Genomic DNA, 16,180 nt, shown 5'->3' on the forward strand with positions numbered 1-16,180 from the left:
ATAAATCATATTTCTCAGAGAGTGCGCCACGTGCCAGGGAGGCGGGTGGGAGGGGGAGCCCCGCGGCGTGCCTGGCTGCCGTGAGAGGCGCTGGGAGACACTGTTTTACCGGAGTCGTGATCGTATTAGGAAAATCGCTGGCGTCGTGTGTTTTTAAACTATTCACAAGTGCCACCCCACACTCTAGCACTTTGTTTGTGCGGCAGACGTCGTAAGAATGACAGCTTTTGCTCTGGTGCCGGGGAGCGGCAGGTTCTGGAGTAAGGGGTGGCGCATCGGATCTGTTTCCGCTGCGTGTACCCCTCCGTGCCTGCTGGTGATTGTTGAGACTGCCTTGGGGTGTTGGCGCCCCCACCTTGCAGATGAGGGACCCAAGGCCCACAGATGTGACAAAGGCAGGATCTGGACCTAGGACATCCGGTCTCACATGCCGGGCTCTGAGCCGTCACGCGCCGCTGCACCGTGGAAAAGATAAAAGCTCTGAAAAATACAGGGGGAAATCAAAAGACTATTGTCTCATCTTGGGATGAGAGGATCCTCTTAAGCCAGACAGGAAACCCGGAACTCATAGAGGGAAAGACGGACTGATTTTTTTCCCCGCCCTGAGCCTTTTACTTTGGAAAATAAGCTACCTTGAGTGATTCATGGTTAACATCTATCTGTTTGCTTTCCCTCTGTCTCTCTCACACATTTTTTTTTTGGTGGAGGTGATGGTCAGTAGTTGTGGACACAATGGAGCTTTTCCCCCAAGCACTCTAGCGGGCATTTCCTATGAACAGACAGTCTTTCTACATGACTTCACACCAGGGTCATACCTAAGAAGAACAGACAGTCTTTCTACATGACTTCACACCAGGGTCATACCTAAGAAGATAAGCGAGGACTTTCAACCATCACTGGATAGCTCATCCATAACTCAATGTCCTCAGAGAACCCCCGAACGCCTTATATAACCTCTTTGTTTTCCCATGTCAGGACGGCACAGGCCCCATTGTGATGCTTTTCCCTATCACGCAGACTCTTTTTTAAAAAGTTTACTGAAGTATAGTTGATTTACAATGCTGTGTTAATTTCTACTGTACAGCAAAATGACTCAGTTAGACGCATTCTTTTTCCATTATCGTTTATTACAGAATACTGAATATAGTTCCCTGTGCTATACAGTGGGTTTCCCTGATAGCTCAGTTGGTAAAGAATCCGCCTGCAATGCAGGAGACCCCAGTTCGATCCCTGGATCGGGAAGCTCCGCTGGAGAAGGGATAGGCTACCCACTCCAGTATTCTTGGGCTTCCCTGGTGGCTCAGCTGGTAAAGAACCCACCTGCAATGCAGGAGACCTGGGTTCGATCCCTGGATTGGGAAGATCCCCTGAAGAAGGGAAAGGCTACCCACTCCAGTATTCTGGCCTAAGAGTTAGACACGACTGAGCGACTTTGACTCACTCACTAGGCTAGATTTGTTGCACTTACGAAGGCGCTCTTGGAACGGAACTTGTTCGTATGTATATAGTAAACATATATGTAGTGTTTAGTGAAAGTCGCTCAGTCGTGTCCGACTCTTTGCGACCCCATGGACTATACAGTCCATGGAATTCTCCAGGCCAGGATACTGGAGTGGGTTGCTCTTCCCTCCTCCAGGGGATCTTCCCAACCCAGGGATTGAACCCAGGTCTCCCTCGTTGCAGGCAGATTCTTTACCAGCTGAGCCACGAGGGAAGCACAGAACACTGTACTTCCTCCGTACTAGTTTGAATTTACCAAGTCCCAGATTCCCAGCCCTCCCTCCCCAGCCCCCACCCCCTTGGCAGGCCTGAGTCCGTTCTGCTTCTGTGTCACAGATATCTTTGTTTGTGTCATAGCTGAGTCTCCACGTACACGTGATACCGTACGACACTTGTCTGTCTGACTCGACTTTGCTTTAGCACCACAGTCTCCAGGTCCACCCAAGTTGCTGCCCGTGGGGTCACTGCGTTCTTTTTCGTGGCTGCTGAGTGTCCCATCATGAGCCCCGCATCTCTGTCTGTTCATCTTTCAGCGGGCATTCAGGTTGTTTCCATGTCTCAGTTCCGTTCAGCCGCTCAGTCGTGTCCTGCGCTTTGCGACCCCGTGGGCCGCAGCACGCCAGGCCTCCCCATTCATCACCGGAGCCCGCCCCGCGTGTGCACTGACTGGGCTGTTGTTGACAGTGCTGCTGTGCGCACAGGGGTGCAGGCATCTGCTAGAATCAGTTTTGTCCCAGGTTCCCAGGAGTGGGATCGCTGGACCTTGTGGCAGCCCTTATTTTTGGTTTTTTGAGGAACCTTCATGCTGTTTTCCATAGCAGCTGCACCGGTGTGCATTCCCACCAGCCGTTGCCAACGGTTGGGAGGGGGGTCCTTTTCTCCACACCCTCTCCAGCCTTTATTATTATAGACATTTTAATGGTGGCCATTCTTACCTGTCCATCATGCAGACTCTTGAAGAGTCTGGGGCAGGTTTCTCATAGAAGGCCGTGCTCTGATTCAAATGCTGGGGCCAGCTGGTGTTATTTAACTTGTTCTTTTATCCCTGCTTGCTGCCCATGACCTGAAGTGAGGTCGGGGGGCTTTGGTGAGATCTAGGTTAAACCCTTTTGACAGGAATACCTCCTGTGGTGGTGTGTCAGGCTCTGTTCTTGGTGATGCTAAAGAGATAATTACCAGACCTCCTCATCCTGAAGGCCCCTTGCCTCCTCCTCTGTAATTCACAGTCTGTGGGGTGAGACTTCCTCACCTGGGCCCTCACTCAGTGGTTTTCAGCGCATCGGTGACCTGAATCTGTCCTGTTGGGGTTGCCACGTGGTGATTTTTCTCATCTGGACTTTCCTTCTGCAAGTCTTAGCTGGTATTCTTCTGTCAGTAATAGCCCTTGGCTGTTTTTAGTATCGCTCTTGTCTTGTGGATATTTGTTGTCATTCAGATGTTATAATCAATTACAAAATTAACAGATTTAATTACATTTTTGTAGACTACAGTAAGAGAATTCGCTTGCCATGAACATATGCCAGATAAATGGTTAAGATGCTTGTTACACAAAGAATTCCTCTAATTTTTTTTTTTTTTTTTTTTGGTTGCACTGGTGGGTGGTGGGATCTTAGTTCCCCAGCCAGGGATTGAACCTGGGCCTTCGGCAGTGAAAGGACAGGGCCCCGACCACCGGACCTCCAGGGAATTTCCTCCTCTAAATTGTTAAGAAAAGACTTTTAAAACCCCAAAGACAATTAGACAAAGAATAGAACCAGGTGGACAATTCAGAGAAGAGGAAATGCAAATTGTTGACCATAAAAAGATGCTTAGCCTCAAAGTAATCAGGGGAATGCAGATCTGAAGAGCAAGGTACTGGGTTCCCCCTTTAGAAGTGGAAACTGAGCTGATGACTTTTGATGCTGGTGAGAGTGGCAGAGTGGGCATTCTCATGCGTTGCTGGTGGGGGACTGGTCGGTGGCGGGGTGGGGTGGGGGTTGCCGCCTCCTGTTTGGAAGGGTCATCAGGCATTATCCATGGACATGAAAAATTCATATTTTTCTTTGAACTCAACTCTTCTACTTTGGGGCATGTAACCTGTGAAAAGAACATACATAGTTGTTCTTTTACAGGTGTTGGTTACAGCCTTGATTGTAGACATTAAAAAAGAAAAAAAAAAGGAAGCAACCTGAAGGTCCTCAGTAGGGGGAATGGCTGGATGACAGATGGAACATACATACCATGAAATATTGTGATGCTTTAAGCGTGAGTGAGGCCCATGCCCATGGGCCGGGGATGGTTGCCAGCCCATTCCATGAGCAGCTGCTCCAGCTGCCCAGGCTGGGCGTTGTGGTGAAATGCTAAGTCCAGGTCCTAGCCTTGGGGCTCTGGTAGGGGGAGGGGACACTCATTCTGGAAGCTTCCATGTGAAGGAAAGAGAAGAGGGCAAAGGACCAAGGGCAGCTTTCTAAGCATGTTGTGAATGTGCTTTTTTAAAAGTGATGATATTCACGATTTTTTTCTTCCTTTATTTCTTTGCACGGTGTCTTCACTGCTGCATGGGCTTTCTCTCGTGGTGTGTGGGCTCCAGGTTGCCGTGACTTCTCTTGTTGCAGAGCACGGGCTCTAGAGCGCCAGCTCAGTAGTTGTGGCTTACTGCTCTGCAGCATGTGGGATCTTCCCGGACCAGGGATCGAACCCGTGTCCCCTCCATTGGAAAGCGGATTCTCAACCACTGGACCACCAGGGAAGCCCCAGGAATGCGCTTTTATACCCCCAGATAAAATTCTAAAAAGGTTGGCAGAGTGCACATTTATTTGACTAGCCCCAGCCCGCTTTCTTCTTTCAGGTCCCACAGACCTGGGTTGGAAAGCTCTTGGGAGCCCTGCTCAGGCTGTGCAGTGACCCAGAGCAGCTGCAGATGGGGGACTTGGGGCCTTCAGGGCCTAGGGTTCAGCCAGGAGAGTGCAACAACAACAACCCCCTCACCCCCTGTCTTTCTCACTCACCAGGTATTTCTTCCTTCACCCAGCCCTCATCCCTCACCCAGCCCTCATCCCTCATCCAGCCCTTATCCCCAGCTGGAACAGTCTTCTGTTTCCTCTGTTTCATTTTCTTTGTACAAAAGTAGTGTATTCTCTACAGACATTTTAGGAAACAGGGTGAAACACACATTTCACAGACAAATAGAAAGAAACAGAAAAAAAAAAATCACTGCAGGGCTTAACTGCCAGAGTTGGCCTCTGTCATCATTTTAACATGCTCATTTTTCCCTCTGTTTTTTAAGACAGGTCCATGTTCCCTGGTGACTCAGCTAGTAAAGAATCCACCTGCAATGCGGGAGACCTGGGTTTGATCCCTGGGTTGGGGCGATCCCCTGGAGAAGGGAAAGGCTACCCACTCCAGTATTCTAGCCTGGAGAATTCCATGGGGTTGCAAAGAGTCGGATACAACTGAGCAACTTTCACTTTCTTTTCACTTTCTGTGTTACATACAATTTTGTATCTTACTTAAAAAAAATGATCATAAGGGTTGCTGCTTTGCTAAGTAAAAGTCTCTGCCGACATTTTATTTAATTATTAATTTATTTATTTTCTGGCCGTGCCACCTGGCACGTGGGGTATTAGTTCCCTGACTAGAGATCGAACCCGAACCCCAAGCACTGAGTCTAAACCACTGGACCGCCGGGGAAGTCCCCAGATGCTATTTTAAATGGTTGTGTGATGTCCCACCGTCTGCAGACACAGTCGCTGAAGCCCTCACTTCCGTGTTGGTGGACACTCTGGTTCATATCACTGTTTCAGAAGTGCTGGACTTCTTTGGGCCTCAATCTTTGTGTCCACATCAGGGGGTCTCTGTTGGAGCCCCTGTGGCTTTCAGTGTGAGGAGCAGAGGGCTGAGCTTCTGGGGAAGGGGGCTCACATGCTTGCCAGCATGGGCCTCACGGACACAAAAGTCATGCCTGTTAAGGGTTTGGTAGGTGAGAAGTGGAACTTCATTTTTAATTTCTATTTCTTTAAGTCCTAAGTGAGAGTGAGCAATTTCCATGTAAATCGCCCATTTGTAGTTGCTTTACTTTGTTAAGATTTTATGTTTTGTTTTGTTTTTTAAAGTGACGTCTGTATGCTTTGCATGTTGGTATGATGTTAACCCATTAGCATAGTCACATTTTTTATCCAGGTGTTTATTTCCCTTTTGGGGGTTTCCCACATGGCTCGGTGGTAAAGAATCCATCTGCCAATGCAGGAGACACGAGAGATGTGAGTTCAGTCCCTGGGATGGGAAGATCCCCTGGAGAAGGAAATGGCAACCCACTCCAGTGTTCTTGCCTGGAGAATCCCATGGGCAGAGGTGCCCGTGGGAAGGGGTTTCAGGGGTGGGGAAGGGGTTGGGGGTCCAGGGCTACAGTTCACGGGATCCCAGTCTGACACCACTGAGCAACTAAGCACAGCACAGCATAGTCACATTTTTATCCAGGGGTTGATTTCTCTTTAGCTGTATATTCTTAGGGTTTTTTTTAAAACAATTTTTTATCATTTAGGACTTCATTTTTATGCCATGAATCTGTCGATCTCCTCTCTCTGTCCTTTATATCCGAGGAGCCTTGTTGCAAATGGCATCTCTCAGGGCCTAGCACAGCGCCCCCTGCAGCTTGACTGCAGCTCCACAAAGGCAGACTCCATGGCCAGTGGGCTCCCCTCTCCCACCCCACCACTGCCTGGCCAATCTGTGCTGGGGGCGGGGTGGGGTCCGGTGGTTGGGGTGGGGGGCTGGTGGCTGAGATCCGAGGCTCCAGGCTTCAAGGAGGAGGTAGGCTGGGTGAGGCAGGCACGCAGCGGAGCGTGGATGAAGGTACCCAGGAGAGAGGTGGAAGGGACCTGCCCTCGTGGGGTCTCCAGACTCAGGATGGACGTTTGAGGAGATGGTTTGCAGGGACCCCTCCCCCTCTGCCCTGCGTGTCATCCGGCTGTAGCTAATGACAGACCGAGGGGAGGGAGGGGGTCCAGCGGGGGCTCCTGGTGGGCTCTGCCCGTGGCGTGAGTTCACGAAGCAGGGCAGCTCTGGCTGTGACCTTGACCCCCATGCCCTTCTCATCTCTCAGCCGATGGCCGCGTGGGGAGGCTGCAGTCGGCCAGGCAGTCTCTAAAGCTTCCTTGGAGGTGGCCTCCTGTGAGCCCCACGCGGTCACCAGGGTTCCCTTGCGCTGTTTCATGGTGATGCTGTGGCCCAGGGACCCAGGCCTCGTAGCTGATTAGCTGGCAGGGCAGGGAGTTGCCAGCTGAAGACGGACGGGGGTAGAATTAAGAGGAAAGCCAGGTCTCCGATGCCACTGAGCATGCACAGGCCAGGCCTCTCAGCCGCCGTGGAGATGCGCCTCGTCACCTCCTACCTGCCCGGCGCCCTCAGGTGTGGTGCATCCCCCCGGCTCCAAGGATGTGAGAAGATCCTGGGCAGTGCAGGCACCTTGGTGGACAATGACCAGCTCTACAAGGTCATCTGTGAGCTGAAAAGAAAGAACATCCCAGACATCATGGCCCAGGGTGTCGGCAAGCTGGCCAGAGCACCCACTGGCTGGGGACTGTGGCTGTCTCCACTGCCCTAGGATCTGCAGAAAGACTAGAAGGAGGAGCCAGAGGAGTCAGACATAGGGTTTGGCTTATTCTACTAGAGTCCCGCTTCTCTGCAAATAAAACCCTTTTACTTTAAAAAAAAAAGAAGAAGAAGAAAGCCTGAAACTGCCAGGTGCCAAGGCTCTGATTGCCATTCCCAGTCACTCTGTGATATAAGCAGACTGGTGGGACTGGGAGCGCTTGCTGGTGCTAAGCAGAAAGTGTGCATTTGAACGGGCTGCTTGGGGCTGGACAGTGGAGCCCCTGCAGGGTGGTGGGGACAGGGTGTTGCAATGTAGACCCTGCTTTTTTATCCTCTGTAATGGGAATTCAGATGCTTTTATTTATTTACAGCTTTATTTTATTGACATAGTTGATTTACGATGTTGCATTTCTGGTGAACAGCAAGGTGATTCAGTTACACACATATAATCTTTTCCATATTTTTTTACATTATGGTTTAGTACAGGATATTGCATTCATATTGATCTTCCTCTGGAGGAGGAAATGGCTACCCACTCCGATATTCTTGCCTGGAGAATCCCCACGGACAGAGGAACCTGGCGGACTGGGGTTGCAAGTCCATGGGGTTGCAAGGAGTTGGACATGGCTGAGCGACTGAGCACGCACACCTTGAATATAATTCCCTGTGCTGTTCCCTCTCTGTTTATCCATACTCTATATATGATAGTTTGCATCCGCTAATCCCAAATTTCCATTCCTTCCCTCTGTCACCCAGAATTCAGATGCTTTTAAACTTTGGTCCATTAGACTCTCAAACTACCTGAGTCTTTATTCTTAATAGTGTACACTGACCCTCAGCCCCCCTTTCCTTGAGACCCTGAACTTAAACATCTGTATTGGAGTTCCCAGGTCGAGGAGCAGTCCTCTGTCATGCAGCAAAAAGGGTACAAGTATTTGAATACTGTATTGCGTCTCCCCTTTATTAAAATCTTTTACTTCTATTAAAAAAAGATGAAAGCAGACCTATGAGCATGTTGATACTGCTGATAAAGGAATGAAGAGCTACCAAGTGAATGCATTGTAGAAACCTGTTGGACTGGAAGAGGCAGTTTTTTAGCTCATGGGATTCGGCTGGACCGTTGTTCAGTTCTGAAGGAAGAGAACAACCTTTAAAGACAGATAAAATGCAGGACACGTGTCTAAACTGGGATGAGAAAGCTGAGTGCCTCGAGGGGGCGTGCAGTTTGACCTTCTGAGGCCAGAGTCCCCTCGACCCACCGCAGTGAGGCTCACCCCACCTTCAGGGTCGTCGGAGGGTTCTGAGGGATTTGGGGGTGCATGCGGTGTTCCTGTCCTCTTTGGGGGAAAGCTGTTGAAAGGCAGCAGACTTTTCTCGGCGGAACACATGGTCCTCAGTTGTGATGCTTCTCAGCAGGGAGCTACGTCTTGTCTGTCTGGTCTCCCTCGGGGTTTTAGGGTGAGGTTAGGAGGCCGGTTTTTCCGGTAGTCATGTATGGATGTGAGAGTCAGACTATAAAGAAAGCTGAGCGCCGAAGAATTGATGCTTTTGAACTGTGGTGTTGGAGAAGACTCTTGAGAGTCCCCTGGACAGCAAGGAGATCCAACCTCTCCACCCTAAAGGAAATCAGTCCTGAATATTCATTGGAAGGACTGATACTGAAGCTGAAGCTGCAATACTTTGGCCACCTGATGCGAAGAGCCGACTCCTTGGAAAAGACCCTGATGCTGGGGAAGACTGAAGGCGGGAGGAGAAGGGGACAACAGTGGATGAGTTGGTTGGATGGCATCACCGACTCGATGGACATGAATTTGAGTAAACTCTGGGAGTTGGTGATGGACAGGGAGGCCTGGCGTGCTGTAGTCCATGGGGTCACAAAGAGTCGGACACGCCTGAGCGGCTGAACTGAACTAGGAGGCTGGTAGGGGGCGTACAGAGGGGACTGAGCCTTGCTCAGACTTGGTGGACAGGAAGAAAAATGAAAAAACCGCTGTCGAGTAGCTGGCTTGCTGCCGGAAAGCCTGTTTCCAGCTTTCCATGGGGGAGGGGACGCAGTCCCTGGGGAGCTCTCTGACTCCAGGACCTAGCAGCTGGGGCAGAATTCCCTGGGGGGTCTGGGAAGGGGCTCCTTTCTCTGTGCTGGGCCCCTGGAGTCTATAGCACCTGTATGTTTTTTACATCCCTCTTAAAGTTCTCGGTAAAGAATCTGCCTGCCACGCAGGAGACCCAGGTTCAATCTCTGGGTCGGGAAGATCCCCTTGAGAAGGGAATGGCTACCCGCTCCAGTATTCTTGCCTGGAGAATCCCATGGACAGAGGAGCCTGGCGGGGCTGCAGTCCATGGGGGTCGCAAAGAGTTGGACACACGACTGAATAACTAACAGTCGAAGTGCTAAGGATGATCCTTGGCTTGTAGATGGCCGTCTTCTCCCCGTGTCTCTTCACATCATACTCCCTCTCTGTGTGCCTCTCTGTGTCCACATTTCCCCTTTTTATCAGAACACCAGTCATAGGGAGTGGGGCTCACCTGAATCCAGGGGGACCTCATCTCAGGTAATCCCATTTGCAACCACCCTATTTCCAAATAAGGTCACACTGTCAAGTACCAGGGGCTAGGACTTCAAAATACAGATCTAGGGGGAACCCAGTTCAGTCCATGACAGCTTTCATCAGATTTTCAGAGAAAGACATGATCCAGAAGAGCCTCGGGATCTCTGAGGTCGGCCTCTGTGGTCTCTTGGGGAAGAGATGGAGGGACTGGTAATCCACAGGCCTGAGCTGATGAGGAACTGGCTCCCGGGACCGGAGAGAAGAGGGTGCCTGTGTGTACAAGCACGGCCTGGGGCTTGGGGCCTCCAGCTCAATCCACAGGCCCGAGCTAATGGGGAATTGCTGAGGTCTCCAGCTATATTGGTCACCTGCTTCGTGCCAACTCGGTGCCAGACCCTCCATAAACACATCACTGCACAGCAACTTCAGTTGGAAGGGGGATTATCCCCGGTTTACAGAGACCCCCCCCCCCCGCCACTGACATTCAGGGGACAGACGCGGAGCCAGTAGCTGCCAGAGGCTGAATTTGCACCCAAGTTTTCTTGGCTCCAGAGTACGTGTCTTGCCATCACACCCCTGTCCGTCTCCACTTTGGATCTGATCTCGACTGCGATTTATCTCAACAAACGTTCCCAGCCAGGACCACTTTCATCAGTCTGCCACCCTCCCCACAAGGGGAGCAAAAGCCAGGGTGTGCAGTTTACGCTCAGCAGCTAAGACGAATGTTCTTCATTCCTTCATTGACTCGTTGATTCATTCAGAGAATCACCACGTGCCACCTATGTGGCCCTGTTCATCTCCCTCGGCTCAGCAGTCAAGGGGCTTGATGGACCCGTGTGGCCGGCCACTGCCAGGGTCCCTACTCCTTCCCGGGCGGCACAGCTGGCAACCTCCTGGGCTGCAGGAAGATGTTTTGCTGCCACCTTGTGGTCTAGAAGACACCAGCCGGCTGTCATCAGGAAGCTCGCCCTTGCTCGGCCCGAGAAGGACCTCCCCAGGCTCCTTGGCTCAGTGGCCTCATCTGGGCGCGCCTCCACACTTACCAGTGGATCATCCGGCAGATATTTGAGAGGGACTAGGTACAAGGTTCCATGGGATTCCCGGGCCCGAGGCCGCCCTTCTTCCTCCCACCATGGCACTGCCCCTCTGCACAGCATGCCTTTGCAGGGGGTTTCTAATTCTCCCGAGACATCCTGGGTTTCGTTGTCCCCACCGCCCCCAGGCCACAGCCGCACACACAGGCGCCCTCTTCTCTCAGGTCCCAATACCCAGTCCAGCGCACCCAGCTCTAGAGTCGGCTCTTCTCCTTCTGAACTGCCTGTGCTCTGGGCTGCTCATTGCTTAGCCTCCAGGGACCCCTGTCTGTTCTCACCCAGGACCACGCCCAGGAATGAAAGAGACTGCGTCTTCAGTTCCCCCAGAACCTTCCGTGGGGTCTCTGTGCAACAGATTTAGCCTGCCATTTCTGATGACCTTAAGCACCAGAGAACTGACACGAGAGCTAGCTTTATGGGATTTCTGTTTGGTTGGTGTGGCCCTAGCCTAGAGCTTTTTAGGACTGCCCTACTTTCCTTTTGGAGAAGGCAGTGGCACCCCACTCCAGTACTCTTGCCTGGAAAACCCCATGGATGGAGGAGCCTGGTAGGCTGCAGTCCATGGGGTCGCTAAGAGTCAGACACGACTGAGCGACTTCGCTTTTGCTTTTGCTTTACTTTCCTTTGGGTTGTGTTGAGTGAGCTGTTGGCTGCTTCTCTTTGGAGTTGAGTCTTGTGAGACGGAACACAGAGACCTTGTCCATGACCAGGGGCGGTGGCGGTGGCTGATGCCAACAAGGAAGAGAGGTGTGCGCCTGCCCTGATCTCTTTTCTGGGGTCTTTGTCTGAGCCGTTTATGTGCAGGCTGGTGCCCTTCTCTGTCTAGTCTCCCCGAGTCAGGAAAGGTTTCTGGGAAGAAGAAGTAGGAAGGAGTCAGCCAGACGAGGAAGAGGAAGCTGTGCCAGGTTTAATTCTTTATTGCTCTGCTGAGGCTTCATTGCTGTGCTGGCTTTTCTCTATTTGCGGGGAGCGGGGCTCTTCTCTAGCTGGGATGTGTGGGCCTCTATTGTTGCAGAGCATGGTCTCTAGGGCGCACCGGTTTCTGGAATTGGAACACTTGGGCTCAGTAGCTGTGGCGCATGGGCTTAGTTGCTCCAAGGCATGTGGGATCTTCCTGGGTTAGGGATGGAACCCATGTCTCCCGCGTTAGCAGGCGGAGTCTTTACCCCTGAGCCAGCAGGGAGGCCCCAGGCTCAGCATTTTGCTTGGACCAATTCTGCAGGTGCAGTGGGAGCCCAGAGCTGGTGTGTCCTCTGAGAATGGAAGGTGTTCTTTCACTTTCTGGCCTGGGCACGGCTGCCTGCCTTCCTGGAGCCTGTGTGTGTCTGTGTGTGTGTGCATGTCTGTGTGTCTCTCTGTGTGTGTCTATGTCTCTGTGTATATGTGTCTCTGTGTTTGTGTGTCTGTATGTGTGTGTGTGTGTGTCTCTGTCTGTGTGTCTGTATGTGTGTGTCTGTAAGTGGGGGCCTTTTACTCTCCTGTTCGATCCTGCTCCTCTCCGCCTGAGGGTAGCCAGTTGGGTTCTAAAGCAGCTCACCCCCGTTGGGCACCTTGTCCCCTGTCCCCCTTTAGTGCCCATTTGCCTCTGATAGCTGCTGTCCTGTGCGTGCATTTTCATTGGCTCGGGGAGAGGGTTTAGAATGAGCCGCCTTATTCTGTGGGGGAGGGGTCATCCCATATGTGTGCGTGAGAGAGGGCAGACAGACTGATATGAACAAAGATAGGGAAGTTCAGTGTGTGAGGCTTAAACTTGGGAACGTGAGTCAGGATTCCTGGGTTGCATTCTTGTCTCCACGCCTGAAGGATCCTGGGAAGGGCTCTTCTGCAGAACCGACTATTATGTGGGGGAAATGTACCCCAGAGAGGAAGGCGCTGTCCTCATCACCATTAATAACCAGTCCCGGGAAAATACGGAATCACCCCCCGGGGCCCCGGAGATCCAGCCCGGGACTTGGAAGTTTCCAGCTCGAGGTTTCGCAGGAGCACCCAGGATGGAGGCCCTGCCTTCCTCAGGCATTCCCCCACCCCAGCCCCCTCTGGAATGTGCCACTTTTATCTTGTACTTTGCTTCTGACCAGGACCGTGGAATTCTAAAGCTGAGAGGGACAGATATGTTGGGAGTTGGGCTGGACTGGGGCTGGAGCAGACCTGGGAGTATTATGTCTTCAGAGGGAAACGCAAGCCCCCTCAACCTTGCCACTACCTAAACAGGTTTGTCCTGATCTGCTTGTGGTCCTTGTGGATTATGCTAAACTGGCCCATCTCCAGGACCCCGGAGAGGAGGACTGACGCTTGAACGGTTAGTGGAGAGCACAGCACAGCAACGACCTGTCCTCTGCCCCATCCTGGAGGAAGCCCTGCATTTAAGAGCCTGGGGCAGCCCACGAAGGGTATATGTGCTTGGAGTCAGCTTCCCACGAGGTCTGCAGTCTGCAGCTTCACCTCTGCACAGCCTCTGGACAGGAGGAGGGGGACCAGCGAGCTGGAGGAGCTGGGAGACTTCAGGGGCTCAGAAGTGAGTCACTCGTCCAGAACGATACGGTTCAGGTCCCAAGGTTATCTTCAGATTTTCTGCCGCCCTTGGGCAGGACAGCACTTATCCTAGTCCAGGTGATTTTATAGTCTTCAAGGAAGAAGATAGCCTCAGTCATTAACAGAAGAGCTGACTGAAACAACCAGCAACTCGGATTTGCAAGTTTCCCAACCTCAGACTGAGCCAAGAGCCAAGACAGGATCACCTCGTTCAGGCTCCGTGTTTTCCAGATAAGAAGCCCTCAGTGTAATTCCTGACTCATAATTTAAGCTTTTACCAGCTCCCACCCTGGTGGATCATCTGGTTCTTCCCTGGAGAAAAGAGCGAATGGCCCGCTTCTCTCCAAAACCGAGCCCAGTGCATGGTGTGCCCAGGACTGTTATTTATTTGGCCTGCTCTTAATGACAGCTCCTCTCCTACCTGCCCCAACTGAGGAGGAGCCCTGGGCTGGAATTTCCTGTTTTCTGAGGGCTCGGGGGCCCCCCGCCGCCGCCGTTCCCGGGTGTTCCAGGCCAGGCTTGCCGCCTCTCTCGGTGCTGGGCTGGCTCCCGGCCTCTCCAGGTCTGGGCTTGCCGGCTTGCGAGGTGGAGGCGTTGAGGGACTCAGTCGGCCGACACCAAGTGCCCAGAGGCCGGAGGTCCGTGCGCCCCGGCCGCGGCCCCGGCCCGGGCCCAGCCCCGCGCCCCTCGCCATGGGCCTGGCCCTCGCCCGCGGGCCCTGAGCATGGAGCGGGGCTGGCCGCCGGCGGACAGCTGCAGCCGGGAGCGGCCCGCCGCCTGCCGCCGCGCCCTCAGCGTCTGCGACTCGCTGGACCTGCACGGCGCCCCGGCCGACCGCGCCGCCTCCGCCCTGCAGGCCGCCCTGTGCGCTGCGCGCGAGCAGCCGGCGCGGCCGCGGAGCGTGTGCTCTGGCGGCCCGGGGCCGCCGCCGCCCCCCACCGGCGCCCGCAGCCTGCTGCTCGGACTCCTGCGCCCGCGCCTCGGCCGCCGCGGCACCCCCGACGGCCGCGCGTCGGCTCCCGGGCCCGCGCCCAGCCCCGCGCCGAGCCCCGCATCCAGCCCCGCGCCGGGTCGCCGCAGCCGGCCTCGGGGCGCCCAGGCGCCGCGGCCCACCAGCATGACGTTCCTGGAGGTGAACCGCCTGGAGCTGGCGGCCGAGGCCGAGGGCGCGGGCGCGGGGCTGGGCCGCGCGGGGAGCTCCGGCTTCCTGCGGGGCGCCTCGCTCTGGAGCAGCCAGCGCTGGCAGGTGCTGCGCGGCGGCGGCGGGCGCAGCGCCCCGAGCCCCCGGCGCGGCCTGTCGGCGCTGAGGAAGAGCTTCAGTTTCCGCCTGCGCCGCGGCCAGGAGATCCGGCGCGCCGAGTCCGGGCTGCTGCCCCGCGTGCGCACCCGCAGCGACGGCGACGCCAGCTCCCTGGGCGCCTTCCCCAGCCGCCGCGACCTGCTGCTGGGCACCGAGGCCCCGCGCGCCGCGCCCGAGGCCGGCCGCCCCCGCACCGCCGCCGGCCTCTGGAGGCTGCTCACCAGCCGCTTCCGCCGGAGAGAGCCCATGTCCGCGCCCGCGCCGTCCGAGCCGCTGTGGAGCCGCCGGGCGGCCGCGGCCCCCGGACTCCTGGGCGCGCCGAGCGGTAAGGGGGAGCGCCCGGGCCTGGGTGTCCTCTCCGGTTGGAGTCCGGGCTTGAGGGCGAGTGTGAAACAAACCGGACACCTACCGGGAGAGGTGGGCGTGCCGTGAAGGCGAGCGGGGGGCGGGGGGGTCCGCCAGACAGGGCTGGACCAAGTGGATCAGCGCCCGGCAGGGTCTAGGGTCGCTGTTGGGTCTGGAGACGGTGGCTGTGGCAGAGGCTGGCTTCCAGGTGGGTCCCGGGAGGGCCTGCCTCCCGTGGCCCTAGCGAAGTGGAATGAGAGCAGAACGGAAGGGCCCCTTTCTCACTTTTGGAGACCCAGGAAGGGGCTCCGGGACGGATGAGACTCACTCGGAGCCCGGGCCGGCTCTGGAGGGCGGGGAGGACTAGATCAGCAGCAGCTCTAGCTCCCAGGTGAGGCTCTAAGCTGCCTTTGCAGATGAGTTTAGGGACTGGACCCGCGCGTTGTAACTACTCTTGGAGGCAGCCTGGGGAGGCGGCGTGAGCCCCGCCCCCAGAGCCTGGTCCCTGCGGAGCTGCCTGGAGCGGCCCCAGGATGTCTGTGCCAACCTAGAGGCTCAAGGAGAGGGGCTGACCCTGGCTGGGGCTCTGGGTAGCGCCCGGGTGAGGCAGGAGCTGGGGATGGACTTGAGAGGAGGAGTGCTGGAGGCGGATCTTTGAGAAAGAAAGGGTGGCTGGCTCCTGCCAAGGAGGAGCCTGGGGAGGAGGGCCGGCTGGGAGGGGCAGACAGCTCCCTGTTGGACCGGCCTCTCACCAAACAGGGCCAGGTGAAGGGCTCCGCCCTCTTTGCTCACCAGGAATGTAGTGGGTGGCCCCACCCTGCGAGGGTGAGCTGTTCCTTCTGGCTGCAGAGGCGGGCCCCCAGCCCCGCCGAGACCCACTGGAGCGGCCTCTCACCAGGCGGGGGCGCCGGTAGGGCGTGACTCAAGATAGTAGCTACCCACTCTGCTGGAGCTGAAAGAGGAGGGATCCGGTCTGTCCAGACTGGAGAACTGAGGGCTGTCACCCCGCTGTTCTATTCTCAGAGAGCATTCTTGCTGCTCTCTAGGGAGCTAGGGGCTTCCCGGCGGCGCTAGTGGTGGTAAAGCACCCGCCTGCCAGTGCAGGAGATGTAAGAGAAGCGGGTTCAATCCCTGGGTGGGGAAGATTCCCCTGGAGGAGGGCATGGCCACCCACTCCTGTATTCTTGCCTGGAGAATCCCCAGGGACGGAGGAGCCTGGCAGGCTACCATCCACGGGCTCGCAGAGCGTCCGACACGACTGAAACGACTTGAGCGTGCGCAGGAAACTA

General features: G+C 55.0%; 1 protein-coding gene across 6 annotated transcripts in view; it reads left to right on the forward strand.

Moving 5' to 3' along the window:
• AGAP3 (ArfGAP with GTPase domain, ankyrin repeat and PH domain 3) overlaps nucleotides 1-16,180 on the forward strand; it is a 56,521-nt gene that overhangs the window by 13,817 nt on the left and 26,524 nt on the right. The window lies entirely within an intron of this gene.

Source organism: Bos javanicus, chromosome 4, assembly GCF_032452875.1.
Source record: "Bos javanicus breed banteng chromosome 4, ARS-OSU_banteng_1.0, whole genome shotgun sequence".
Taxonomy (NCBI): Eukaryota; Metazoa; Chordata; class Mammalia; order Artiodactyla; family Bovidae; genus Bos; species Bos javanicus.